This window comes from Mus musculus, chromosome 8 (assembly GCF_000001635.26).
Source record: "Mus musculus strain C57BL/6J chromosome 8, GRCm38.p6 C57BL/6J".
In the NCBI taxonomy this organism is placed as follows: Eukaryota; Metazoa; Chordata; class Mammalia; order Rodentia; family Muridae; genus Mus; species Mus musculus.
Window position 1 is genome coordinate 107,778,478 of NC_000074.6, and position 14,372 is coordinate 107,792,849.

Genomic DNA, 14,372 nt, shown 5'->3' on the forward strand with positions numbered 1-14,372 from the left:
CAACATACACAGAGAGACACACACAGACATACACACACACAGTCACACACAGCCACACTCAGACACACTCACACAGAGGCATACACATTCACACACACAGACACACATGCACAAGTACACACACACTCACGCACACACACACACACACAGACACACAGACAGACACACAGACACACAGACATACACACACACAGTCACACATAGCCACACCAGTCACACTCACACAGCGACATACTCAGAGAGACACACACAGACATACACACACACAGTCACACACAGCCACACTCAGACACACTCACACAGAAACATACACACAGACATAGATACACAGACACAGACATACACACACAGACACACACAGACACAGACACACAGACACACACACACACATACACACACAGACACATACACACACACACACACACACAGACACACATACCCTTCAGGAAGAATGAACCCCTCCTTGTGGGATGCTGCTTTTTCACTGAGGTTTACCCAACATACTCTTAGTCTTTCTTGCCACTCATTTGCTCCCCTGAGAGTTCCCCATTTGACCTGGGTAGGAATGTGAAATCTTTCCCATCCTCTCACCCACAGAGAAATTGGTTTCATTTTTTAAAACCTTGGGGCTTCCTGTGGTCTTCACAGGTGTTCTCCTCCCCTTGTTCTGTAGCTGCTTCTCTCTCTCTCTCACTCTGAGGGGGGACACTTTCTCTATGACCCATCACCCACACTGGGTTCCATTTGCCTGCTCAACTAGGTTCAGAAAGTAAGTACCCTCCCTTGCTCACCTGCTTCCTGCTCTCTCTCTCTCTCTCCCTCTCTTTCTTTCTTTCTTTCTTTCTTTCTTTCTTTCTTTCTTTCTTTCTTTCTTTCTTTCTTTCTTTCTTTCTTTCTTTCTTTCCTTCCTCCCTGTTACAGTTGCAGTGTGTTTTGTAATTTTCATGATTTGAAATTCCCTTGCTCTTAAATTTTAACTCAATGTCTAGAGAGGTTGTAACATCTTTCCTAAAACCGGAGAGGGTAGGAATGCAAAGATCTGTATTTTATTTCGGGCTATGGGCCTGTTCCCTAAATCTTACTAGATATTGAAGACAAGAAGGACCATTCACATTTGATAGATGGAAGGCTGTATACTACCGAGAAAGAAAAAGACCGCTGGCTAACAGTGGATAATTCAGCATCTACAGAAAGACACTCATCTCTTAAACATTTATATATATATATACATATATATATATATATATATCTCAGACAGGAATCAACCTTGATATGTGATTTTGTAGTTCAACTGAATAATCAAAGGCTTAAAAAATATATGTTTTCAGAGACTGGTTAGTTTTCCATTCTCTTTTAAGCTTAAAAATAAAAAAGCCAAGCTATTGATTGCTTTTTAATGATTGTGTGGCAGCTCCTGAAGGCTTTAAGAAGGGAATTTAAACAGAGGAAGGACCCTGAAGTTGGTTCCTTCTGGTCAGTGCGGAGGTTCATGCTCACATACAGGTTTATCAGTTGACATGTTTTGAGGGAGCTTTTTTGGTCGCTTTGCCTTTTAGGCTAATGTAGGGAGAGCAGGCAGCATGCTGGCCTGGAGCTGTGTCAGGGAAAATGGGCCCTCCGTGTGCACATCTGCACACACATCTGTCCCATGCAAACCTTGTCTTTCATTCTGTAAAGAGTTACATATGGGATACATATGTCTTTCTGTTCTAGTACCAGAGGGGGAAAAAGAAGGAAGAAATAAAAAAAAAAAGACTCACAAAGAAATCAATAAACACCTGTTATTCCCAGATCTGCGGTTATTTGGGATGAGATGTGCCTGCAGGCAAAGTTAAAACAAAACCCAAGCCTGCCTCCATGCCTTCATAGATTTCTTGTAGCTGGTGTGAAGGTTTCTTAAAAATTATTTTATATTTATTTCGTTTTGTTTCATCTCATTTGATCCCAGGGTAAGCCCTTTACCTTCTGTTATTTTCCGGCCCTAGATTTGCTCTCCGTGGTATGTGTTTTCTCTTTACACTGTACTTTGTACTCAGCACTGGGGATTTTTTTTTTTTAACAGCTCTAAGATGTAGTCTAGTTTTGCTCTTACTGTGGTAGGTTTCCTACATTAGATTGCAAACCCTCTACACCCCCCGCTGCTGCTGTCACATTAAAAATAAAACACAAAACATTTGGGGGACCCACCATTTAACAGTAAAAGATATTGGGGTGGAATGGCAGAAGCAGGCTGAAATCTAGGCAGCAGTCAGTACATGCTCTGCTGCGCGGTGTGAGAATTTCTAACTCAGGAGTACGTGTGAGCACACGTGTGTCGGCGTGCACAGCTACTTTGCCCTCTTCCCAGTGAAAGTCAACTACAATCTGAAGCTGTTGTCACAAGGAACTGTGAGTCACACCAGGCACTTTTCCATCTGAGATGGGCAGTGTGGTTCCCAAAATGAGTTTCCACTCAAGTGTCCACTCTACTGTCGAAGCCAAGGGCATGTTACTGTGAATTCCCCAAGGGCAGCCACCTGGTAGCTCCCCTCCTTTTAGCCCAGACCTGACTCATGCATGAAGACATTAGTAATAGGTCTTGTTAGGGTTACTCAGTCCACAAATTGAGATGATTACACTGAGTTAAATTTTGTTGGATTTGGGGCAGAGAAATAAATAATGTAGCTAATATTTTAGCCAGAAAAGGGTACTGGATCCTCTACAACTGGAGTTATAGGTGGTTGTTAATTGCCATGTGGGTGCTGTGCTGGGAACTGAACCTGGGCCTCCTGCAAGATCTGTAAGTGCTCTTAACCACTGACCCATCTCTCCAGCCCCAGAACCTTCCTTCTTTCATGGCTTCATACTTTGGATACAAACCCGACTTCCTTTTCTGAATACTCCCACCCCACATATATTTCTAGGACACTACATGGATTATTGTTGTTATTGGTACTTGTTGGATATTTTCTATTAAGCCTGTAAGTGACTCGGGAACAGAGTCCTTGTCTGACAAACTTTTGTGTCTCTGGTGTCATCCTAGTTATGCCATTTCTATTAAATAGTCAACATCAAAGCATGAATATAGCACTCCCCACATCATTGAAGGTATGTTAGAAGTACAGTCTAGTTTTAGGGGCAGCAAAGGGCAGCAATGAAGTAGAAAAGAGCTATGGTCTAACGTGAGGATTGGAAAGTGGTGTGGAAGCATGCAGTTAGTCACAGTCAGTGACCCTCTGTGTCTCCACTATAACTACTAAGGTGTCTCTATGTGCATATTTTAGTATTTTCCCTCGGCCCCAGTGACTTGACATTTTGAATAATGAGCATTATGAGAGAGAGCTTGATTTCAGCAGCTACAGGAATTTCAAGACTCTTGTGTGGGGGAAAGGGGCTGTGGCTCCTCCTGTGCTTGGATAACCCTACCCCTCAGGACCAGTGCCTTTAGTTTAGTTCTGACCTGCAAATCAATGGTTCCGGGAGCAACTGTGTACCAAGTACGTCAGTGTGAGGAGCAGGTGTGCATTTGAGATAGTGTGATCAACAAGTGTGCACCGAGACAGTATGAGGAGGGGGTCAGACCTCGGTGCTACCATCTGCTTCACCAAAAACGGTTCATTCTGTGGCATCCCAGGTCTTAGGGTTGGCTCTTCAGTATTGGTTTCACAGTTTACATAGGACACTTGTGTAAAACTCTATAGTGTGTGTCTGTGTATGTATGTGTATGTGTGTGCACATGCACATGTGCACATGAATGCATGGATGCTTATTTATTTTTTGTGTGTGATTCTGGAAACCAAATCCAGGACCCTGTTCGTGCTCATGTTAGACAAGGTGACTACCGCTGAACTCCATCCCATCCAAACACGGTTTTTAACCTTTTATCTAAATAAAATAGTTTATGAAAAATATCTGTGGGGATTTATTCTCCAATCCTAGCTAGAAGTTATTAGCTATTATTAATTAGTAACCCTTATTTTTTTTCTCACCTTGACTCCTGGGGAACACGAAGTTTGTTGTTATGTAACGGTGAGGTCATGCTTCTGTGTGTCTGCAAGTGTCCTTTAACGTTGCTCATCTCGAAGATTCACAAAACACGATACTCTTTAGATACGACCCTATCAACTTATTCTTTCCCTATGGCAGATCTGAATGTACACTTCTAAGATTCATCCACAATGTTGCTTGCCTCTGTACTTCACTCCTTTTGCGGAACATTTTTGTTGAGGAGTATGGCCTACTTGGGGACAATGAGGTTGCTTCTCCTTGTTCTCTGTATGACTCTAAGGGAAATTGTTGACCCTCAATTTTATCCCTCCATGACCCTCCTCCTCCTGATCATTTTACCCTCCCTCTCTCCCTCCTCCTTTCCCTCCCTCTTCTATGGGATATATGTCTAGTGAATATCTTTCTGGCTTGTATACTATGCACATTATCAACACTGCTTGACAATGTCACTGTCTTCTAGATAGTAGTGTTCTATACTCCCAGTGTACTCAGTTCTCAGTGTTCTTTACCATTGACATCTTCTAGACCATTAACTTTTGCCCATCCAGTAATCTAAAGCTGCATTTTGGCATAGTTTAAATTTATTTTTCCTTGATTACTAGTGAGGATGAGAATCTGATGTAATTGTTTACCATTTTGCTTATTTTTCTACAAACACACCTGTCTTTAAAAATAATAAAGACCACTATAACTGAAGTACTAGGAATGGAACATGGGGCCTTGTACACGTTGGGCAAATGCTCTATGGAGGAGCCTCATTTATTTTTGTCTTACTACTTTGTAAAATTGTATAAGATGGTCTGGGTGCTCATGCTTTGTTAGCTATGAGCATATAATTGTCTTTCTTCATTTGGTGATTTTTCCCTTTTCAATTCATTTATGGTCCCTTTTGATAAGAGTAGTTCTTCATGGCTGTAGAGATGCCCTAGAAGTTATGAGCTCTTGCTGTTCTTCCAGAGGACCTGGGTTTGGTTCTCAAGGCCCACACTGGGTAGGTAGCTCACAACCACCTATAACTCTAGTTCCAGGGGATCCAGCATACTCTTCCAGCCTCTGTGGGCATATACATGTACGTGTGTGTGTGTGTGTGTGTGTGTGTGTGTGTGTGTATGTATATGTGTGTATATATATATATGCACACAAGTAAAAATTAAGATAAATCTGTGAAAAAGAGAATAATTCTTCATTTTAACTCATTCCTAGGCTTCGCCAAGAACCAGTCTTGGCTTAGAGAAGGGTTCTGAGAGAAGATGTGTTTGAGAGAAACAAAACAAATGATTTGAGGTCAAACTGTGGGGCCAAGCTGACGACCTAAGTTCTGCTTGAGACAGCTCTTCAGACTGCTTTCCCTCTGTTCTGCTTTCTCTGGAGATCTCCAGATAGCATTCTTTCTCGACAGCCTTTTCTTGTCACTCTCTGCTCAAGACAGTTCTCCAAGCACTCCTCTCTTGCTATTCTAAAAATTTCTCTGGATAGCTCACCTCTTGCAGATCATAAGTCCAGTCTTTTATTTTACATATCAATCCAATCGTATAGTCCAGGTTCCCTTTTGATTATCCTATGAATCAGCATAGGACCTGTGACCCAGCCCTTAATTCTTAAGAAACAGCAAGTGCATATGTGTGTGTGTGTGTGTGTGTGTGTGTGTGTGTATACATGTGTGTGTGTGTGTGTATCATTGCAAAGAATTCATAGATCTGAAACTAGCTGGGGTTGGACCCTATCCTGAAATTACCATTTCTACCACACCTAGGCCTGGACCTAAATTCCCTCTGTCCCAGGTGACCTTGAACTCAGGAATCTGTCTGCCTTTGTAAGTATAAGCAAAACCTTAGCTAGGTGGGATCTCCTATGATCACCACTTCCTAAATCTTTTTATCTCCTTCCTTAGCATCTTTCCGACAAATCGGCTCCCAGCACAGCTGCTTTTGTTCCTTTAGATTCATGAAACTCCTCATATAATCCATATTGCATCCTTATTTTTCACATACTTGAGACATTATATATTTTTGAACTCATGTTTTCAGAGTTCTTTCCCACAACTTTAAGGGCAGTCACGAAGGTCCCAGTGTTTACCATTTTGCTGAGACATTAGTCAGATTTTTGCCTCCTGGACTCATGTTGTCTCTGATCATCATGGATTCATTAATCTTAACAGGGAGGACATTCCTCAAAGGAAGAACATGAATAATGTTTGTATACATTATTATACAAACAAGCTTTATGCCTACAGCAGTCATGACACTTATGGAGACCCACACCTTGTTAGCCCTGTTTCAGAAGCAGGAGCCATGTCATTCTACCCCTACCAATACCAGGCCTGACCTGATAGGTTTCTGTCTTCTTCTTTTTGTTTGTTTATTTGTTTGTTTGTTTTTGTCTGTTTTGTTTTTTGTTTTTTGAGACAGGGTTTCTCTGCGTAGCCCCGGCTGTCCTGGAACTCACTTTTGTAGACCAGGCTGGCCTTGAACTCAGAAATCCTCCTGCCTCTGCCTCCCAAGTACTGGGATTAAGGCGTGCCCCACCACACCCGGCTCTGTCTTCTTTTAGTTGTATTTATTTATCTTTTATGTATATGAATAAACTGTAGCTGTCTTCAGACACACCAGAAGAGGGCATCTGATCCCATTATAAATAGTTGTGAGCTACCATGTGGTTGCTGGGAATTGAACTCAGGACCTCTGGAAGAGCAGTCAGTGCTCTTAGCCACTGAGCCATCTCTCCAGCCTGGTTTCTATCTTCATTCTGGTTTAGGATTTTAGCAAATAGCTCTTTTCTTTAGAAAAACAACAACAACAACAACAACAACAACAACAACAACAACAACAACAAAAACCTTCTTCACACCGAAGCTATTAAATATTGTTCATATTCTACAGTACTGAAAAAAAATGAAAGTTGTGCCTTCATGATGAAATCCCTGATCTTCCTGGGATTGGTCTTTGTGTGGAGGTGTGAGACAGGGTCTAACTTTGCTTCTCCACATGCGTAGTTAGTACATCCCAGCACCTTTCATCCTTGCTCTTTTGGTCTGATGAGTCATTTCTGTCAGCAGATACACTTTCACAGTGGAGTTTCTACTAGTGTAGAGAACCCACTCTCCGCCTTTATTAGTTCCTTCTCTTGCCTGCTAACCAAGACTGAAACATATTTGGCCTTGAACAAACACAACCACAGTATGACCTTCTGTAAAAACTGCCTTAATGTATAACATAAAAAGATGTAATTGGAAAAATCTTTGTTTGTCTTCTTGTGTGTTTGCAGCAGCTGTTTTGAGGAACATGTTTGTGTGCTCAGGAGCCAACATTGGTCTTGTTTTAAAACCCCAAATCCCTGCGTCAACCATCCAGCATTCTGGGCTCTCGTGACTTTCCATCATTGTGGTCCAAGTTCTCGAGAAAAGGGTTGATTTGCTTGTCTTTTCATATCAGTATGAATGCAGAAAAATCACAGGGACACAGGAAGTGATCTGCTTTCACTAGTAAGAATTCAGCAGAATCCCACAACGGAGATGGCCTTGGGAAATGAGTCCAGAAATGCTCTGCTGTGAGTTATGGCTGCTGCATGGCTTTGGAATGCCTGATGACACATGATGCCTGGCTCAGTCAGAACACTCAGAACTACGACTCTGCAGGAAACAAAACAAGTTTAAGTTTAGAATTTCTTTTGGAGGGGGAATGGAGAAGTGAACAGGCTTTTCCAAAATGAGGATCTTCAATTCAAGAACTAACATGGCCTGGTCTCAGGAATGCCTGTCGATTGAATTTTAATAAAAGGCATATATATATATATATATATATATATATGTGTGTGTGTGTGTGTGTGTGTGTGTGTATGTATATGTATATGTGTATACACACACACATATATATACACACATATATATGTATATATATATACATATATATGTATATATATATATATATATATATATATATATATATATATATATATATACATATATATTTAACTTTTTGGGTCCTGTTTATTTTGCATAACATGATAACTTAATTTTTATTTCTTCTTTTCTTTTTTATTAGATATTTTCATTATTTACATTTCAAATGTTATCCCTTTTCCTATTTTCCTCACTGAAAATCCCCTATCCCCCTACCCCCTCGTCCTGCTCCCCAACCCACCCACTCCTGCTTCTTGGCTCTGGCATTCCCCTATACTGGGGCATAGAACCTTCACAAGGCCAAGGGCCTCTCCTCCCATTGATGACTGACTAGGTCATCCTCTGTTACATATGCAGCTAGAGCCATGAGTCCCACCATGTGGGTACTGGTTAGTTCATATTGTTGTTCCTCCTCTGGGGCTGCAAACCCCGTCAGCTCCTTGGGTACTTTGTTTAGCTCCTTCATTGGGGACCCTGTGCTCCATCTAATGGATGACTGTGAGCATCCACTTCTGTAATTGTCAGGCACTGGCAGAGCTTCTCAGGAGATAGCCATATCAGTCTCCTGTCAGCAAAATCTTATTGGCACCTACAATAGTGTCTGGGTTTGGTGGTTGTTTATGGGATGGATCCCAAGTGGGGCAGTCTCTGGATGGTCATTTCTTCAGTCTCTGCTCTGAACTTTGTCTCTGTAACTCCTTCCCTGGGTATTTTGTTGCCCCTTCTAAGAAGGATAGAAGTATCCACACTTTGGTCTTCCTTCTTCTTGAGTTTCATGTGTTTTGCAAATTGTATCTTGAGTATTCTGAGTTTCTGGGCTAATATCCACTTATCAGTGAGTGCATATCATGTGTGTTCTTTTGTGATTGGGTTACCTCACTCAAGATGATATCCTCCAGATCCATCCATTTGTCTAAAAATTTCATAAATTCATTTTTTTAAATAGCTGTGTAGTACTCCATTGTGTAAATGTACCACATTTTCTGTATCCATTCCTATGTTGAGGGACATCTGGGTTCTTTCCAGCTTCTGGCTATTATAAAAAAGATATGTGTCCTTATTACAAGTTGGAGCATCTTCTGGGTGTATGCCCAGGAGTGGCTGGATCTTCTGGTAGTACTATGTCCAATTTTCTGAGGAATCACCAAACTGATTTCCAGAGTGGTTGTACCAACTTGCAATCGTACCAACAATGGAGGAGTGTTCTTCTTTCTCCACATTCTCGCCAGCATCTTCTGTCACCTGAGTTTTTGATTTTAGCCATCCTGACTGGTATGAGGTAGAATTTCAGGGTTGTTTTGATTTGTATTTCTCTGATGATTAAGGATTTTGAACATTTTTTTAGGTGCTTCTTAGCCATTCAGTATTCCTCAGTTGAGAATTCTTTCTTTAGCTCTGTAGCCCATTTTTAAATAGGGTTATTTGGTTTTTCTGGAGTCCAACTTCTTGAGTTCTTTATATATATTGGATATTAGCCCCCTATTAGATTTAGGATTGGTAAAGATCTTCTCCCAATCTGTTGGTTGAAAAGGCATATATTTAAATTTCATTTCTATAGTAACTTGCATGTATTTACATAGATAATAAATTGAGACCTCTCCATCTCAAGGCTCTGTTGTAGTCATAAACTACCTAGTCTTGACTTTCTAGATAAGATCATGTAAATTGGGATTTCATCTCCGAGTAAGATACTTGCCCTGTCTCTGACTCAAAGCAACTTAAGGGGAGGAAAAGGTTTATTTTATCTCACTCTTCTAGGTTTTAGTCCATCTTTGAGAGATGTTGAGAAAGGAACTCAAGACAGTGAGCTTGAAGGCAGGCCCACTTCCTATTGCACACAGCATTACCTCCAACTGAGGAACTTACAGCCAAAGATGGAAGTCTGAGAACCTGGGGTCTGCTGTTTGCTGGCTGGAAGGCAGTGTGATAGTATGAATGGGAATGACCCCCCAGGCTCTTGTTTTAATGCTTGCTCCCCATTTGGTAGAACTGTTTGGGAAAGAGTAGTAGGAGGTGTGGCCTTGTTGAACGATGTATGTTATTGGGGGTAAGGTTTGAGGTTTCAAAAGACCATGTCATGGCCAGTTAGTGCTTACCCATGGCTCTCAACCTGTGAGTCACTACTTCTTTGGAAGTTGCTTATCAGATATCCTACATATCAGATATTTACATTACCATTCATTATAGTAGTAAAATTACAGGAAGTAGCACTAAAAATAATTTTATGGTCGGGGTCACCACAACATGAAAAATTATATTAAAGTGTCATAGCATTAGGAAGATTGAGAATCATTGCTCTAAACTATAAGTAAGTCCACAATTAAACATTTTTCTTTTTTTTTTTTCCCTAAGGAGCTTGGTCTTGGTGCTTCATTATGGCAACTGAAAAGTAACTAAGATAATCAGGGTTTGTTAAGTTGGTTTTTGTCTACAGTTCAGGACCATCTGCCTAGGGAATGGTGCCACCTTCAGTGACCTGAGTCCTCCTACATCAATTAACAATCTAAACAGTGCTTCTTGAACACTGCCGCAGGCTAATCTGATCTAGACAATTTCTCAGTTGAGATTCTCTTCCTAGGTAATTCTGTGTTGTGTCAAGTTGATAGTCAAAGCTAACCAGGATTACATTGTTCTCTTAAGTCCCATTGTGTGGCCATGGATACATGGCCTCATATCTGTGTATAGATGATGTCACACACATCATCTATGTGTGCACAGTCATGCTCTGTGAAAACTCATAGACCTTCTTGAAAGGAATTTCGCCAGCAGAGGCAGAAAGAGATACTGGGATTCTATCAGGGACTGCATCGCCTCTGAACACCTGCAAACTGAATTTGCAGTGTTTTGTTAACCAACTTTTGTGACTTCCTGTAATGCACATTTCCTCTTCTTCCTCCTTTGCCTTCTTCATCTTCCTCATCTTCTCTTCTTCCTGCCTTCCATTATAACATTTTCTTCCTCCTGTCATGAATTGTTCTGAAATGTTCTTTATCTCAGCACAAGGATTTGTAACTCAGCATTGTAACAATCCTACATTGCTAGGTGCAGATGTCCCTCATTTTGTGGTAGGTAGGCAAGCTAGGTGACTTTTCAGAATGACAAAACTCATCAAAGGACTGTACACAGTCTCTCAGTGGTTTGGTAATCCAGACCTTTTGTCTCAGATCTCTTCCTAAGACTGCAGGCACCCACAGACTGTTTACTTGCTAGGAGGACCATGACTGCTGGTGGGGCTGAGCATGGTATACGCCACTGATACAGTTCAACCCCTCAATTACCTGTCTTGCCATCTTGCCATCTTGCCTAGGAAGGATGTAAGCCCTTGAACAAAGGACCCCAAGACCTTGATGGAACAGTTCCTGTAATTCCCTTAAGTCTTACCTTTTTCACTTTCTCCAATCCCCTGTAGAACTGTTCATTCACAGACTAAGTGTTACTGTTGAGTGCTGTCTGTATGCTGGATGCCCATTGCCACCCAGTCTAATAGGGCATCTCATTAATTAGAGGGCAATTAAAATATAGAACAATGGGTCTTTCCACTGAGCTAGTTCAAGGCAAATGAACTGGCTGTTGTTTTTTCAGTGGTCCCGAGTTGGCTAAAACTACAACTAAGACTTAAGTCTTTAATTAAAAAGTAATTAAAATGTCATTACATTATCTTCCCCCTTTCTTTCTCTCCCTCTAATCACCCTCAAGTTCCTTCCCATCAGCCCCTCCCATGCCCCTCCCTCTCAAACACATGACTTCTTTTTCATTGATTATTATTGTTATTGTTTTACACACACCCACACACCCACACACACAGACACACATACAAATACTACCTGCTGAATTCATTTAGTCTTGCTTATATGTTTGTGATTTTTAGGGCTGACCATTTGGTATTGGATAACCAGTTAGGAGCCTCATCTCTGGGAAGGACTAATTTTCCATCACTCAGCAGTCATTAGTTGCCTGTAGTTTTTTGTTTAGAGATGGGGCCCTGTGAGATTATCCCCTTCCAGGTTAGCATGTCCACTGATGTCGTTATTGTTTTGATCAACTTTCTAGGCAGCCGTACTGCTGAGGTGTTGCCTCCCTCCCATTTCTAGGAGACACAATCTCACAGAAGAATTCCTGGTCCTCTAGGTCTTACAATCTTTATACTTCCTCTTCTTTGGTGTCCCTGAGCCTTAGGAGCGGAAGTTATGTTGTATATATATGTCAGTTGGTGTCAGGCACCACATGATCAGTTGGTCTCATTTTGATTGGTTGTGGTTTTCTGTAATGTCTTTGCTGCAAAAGAAACCTCTTTAATGAAGAGTGAGAGCCACACTTCTCTGTGGGTATAGGGACTTTTAGAATGCAGTTAGAAGTTATGCTCTAGTAAAGTGTTGATAGTAGGATCTCCCCTATGGACCATGAGTTTGCTAGCCCTAGGTAAGTGATTATTAACAGGCATGGTTTACTTCTTGTTGAGCAGGCCTGGGGTCTAATTAGAGTGCTATTGGTTACTATAAAGATACAAATGCCCCTGTTTCACATTTAGGGGTGTCTTGCCATGCTGGTCATGGCTGTGGTTCCTGTGTGTCACTGCCAGCTAAGACATCTGATTGCTTCCCTCCACCCTCAGCTTACACAGTACCTTCTAATAGTCTGGAACTTAGACCCCAGGGAGGTGGTTTTCAGGTCAGATTCAGATATGTCTTTTGCATTCTGGTCCAAACTATGGTGCCTTCAGCAACAGGGAGGTGTTCAAAGACAACAGCAATCGCCTTGTTTTGAGAGTTATCTTCAAGTAACTTGACCAACAACATGAGAGGTTTCTTGTGCCTGGCACTGGGGTTTTATTATATATTCTATGGGTCACATGGAGGAGCAATGTCAGCCCAGTGGCTTGATTTCACTTAAGATATGTGTGTGTGTGTGTGTGTGTGTGTGTGTGTGTGTGTGCACGAGTGTATGTATAATTTCATTTAATATGTTTGTGTGTCTGTGTGTGTATAATTGGTACAAATAGAGAATATGGCTCCTTAAGGCTTTTTCAAACATCCTTAGTATTATTTGTCCTTTCTCTCTCCTCCTCCTTCTGTATTGACCTCCAAAATCCTGTCTATCTATCCATGCAGGTTGTTTACATTGTATCTTTGAAAAGGCCAGGATGCTATGCCTCTTAGTTACACAGTGGATTTCCAAGTATTTACTTGACTAAAGGAGCTTGGGAACAGATTTTTTTTCTCTCCTGTCACTTTGACACACTGGCAAATTCTCAGAAAACCTGCATCTGCCCGGACATGACAAGTCAGGAGGTTTGCTTCACTGTAGTGGAATTTTAAAAGCTTGTCCTCCCTCTCATTTATTTAGTTTGTTCAAACTAACAAACACTTGCAAGTAGGTCAGCGCTACCTCTGCGGAACAGAGCATTTTTCTAGAAATGACTAGAATGGTGAGAAAGGCGGAAGTTCTGGAGATGGGGCATCAGATGGTGGTTAATGCTCACCATGGCTTTGTCCCAGCTGCCAGTGTTGGGGATATGGAAGATGCTAGACCCATTATTAAGTCTGTTGTAGAGCAGGCAAGAATGGGGGCAGTCATGGGAATCAGGGAAGAGAGTGGCTGAGGGACTTTCTCTGGTTAGCGCATCTGAAACTTGTCACATTTACTACCCATCCCCTGAATCTGTGACACCAGATCCATTGAAGACGGATTACTGTTGTCACTCTGGCAAGCTGTCATAGATTTTCAACAGAAAATAGAGACCACTTACAGCTTAGGCCATAATTCTTTTACGGGTTTTAAAAATGTTTAAGAAAGAAAGATCTTGAGGGAAAAGGCAATGGATTGATGGAATGTTCGGGCCAAGAAGAATTCAAATGAGTGAAAATGGTATTTTGAGTTTGTTTTGTGGCCAGTAACTATGGGATGTGCTTTCCCCACTTCCTGTCATATTATGCTTTGAATAATTCTCTGTATCTCCTCCTTTGGACAATTAGTAGTGCTGGAGACTGTGGACTGTAGCTACTTCCAAAAGATTGTGCTGTTGAAATTAACCTGGGTATGCTGTTTTAGTACATTGTTGCCAGCCCCGGACAAGCTCTGACCCTGAGTAACCACATCTCCCCCACAACATCTGCTGCGATTGCCTAAAAAGTTCAATGAGTCACTCCTCCTAGCAGGCACCACTAGAGAGAAAAGAAGGCAGCCTTCAGTCTCTCATGCTGTAATACAAATCTCCCAGGTTCCAGCTGAGAACTCAGATTTCTGGGATGTCTGTAGAGACAGAAAGAAGCAGTCTGAGAACAAGTTCTAATCCCCGGCACCATGTGGTTGCTGGGATTTGAACTCAGGACCTTTGGAAGAGCAGTCAATGCTCTTAACTGCTGAGTCATCTCTCCAGCCTGTTTTTTAAATATTTCAAGATATTTGCTTACTAACAAATACCCTGCTGCCACACCCCACTGCTTGAAGTCCTTAAAACAAGTAAGTATCAGTTCTAGCAACTAAACAA

General features: G+C 41.5%; 1 long non-coding RNA gene across 1 annotated transcript in view; it reads left to right on the top strand.

The window, feature by feature from the left end:
• Positions 1-719: 719 nt before the first annotated feature.
• The window catches only part of Gm42040, a 44,094-nt gene continuing 30,441 nt past the window's right edge, over positions 720-14,372 (top strand). Inside the window, exon 1 of the long non-coding RNA XR_879157.1 lies at positions 720-769. This is a non-coding gene — a long non-coding RNA (predicted gene, 42040). The remainder of the gene's footprint in view (positions 770-14,372) is intronic.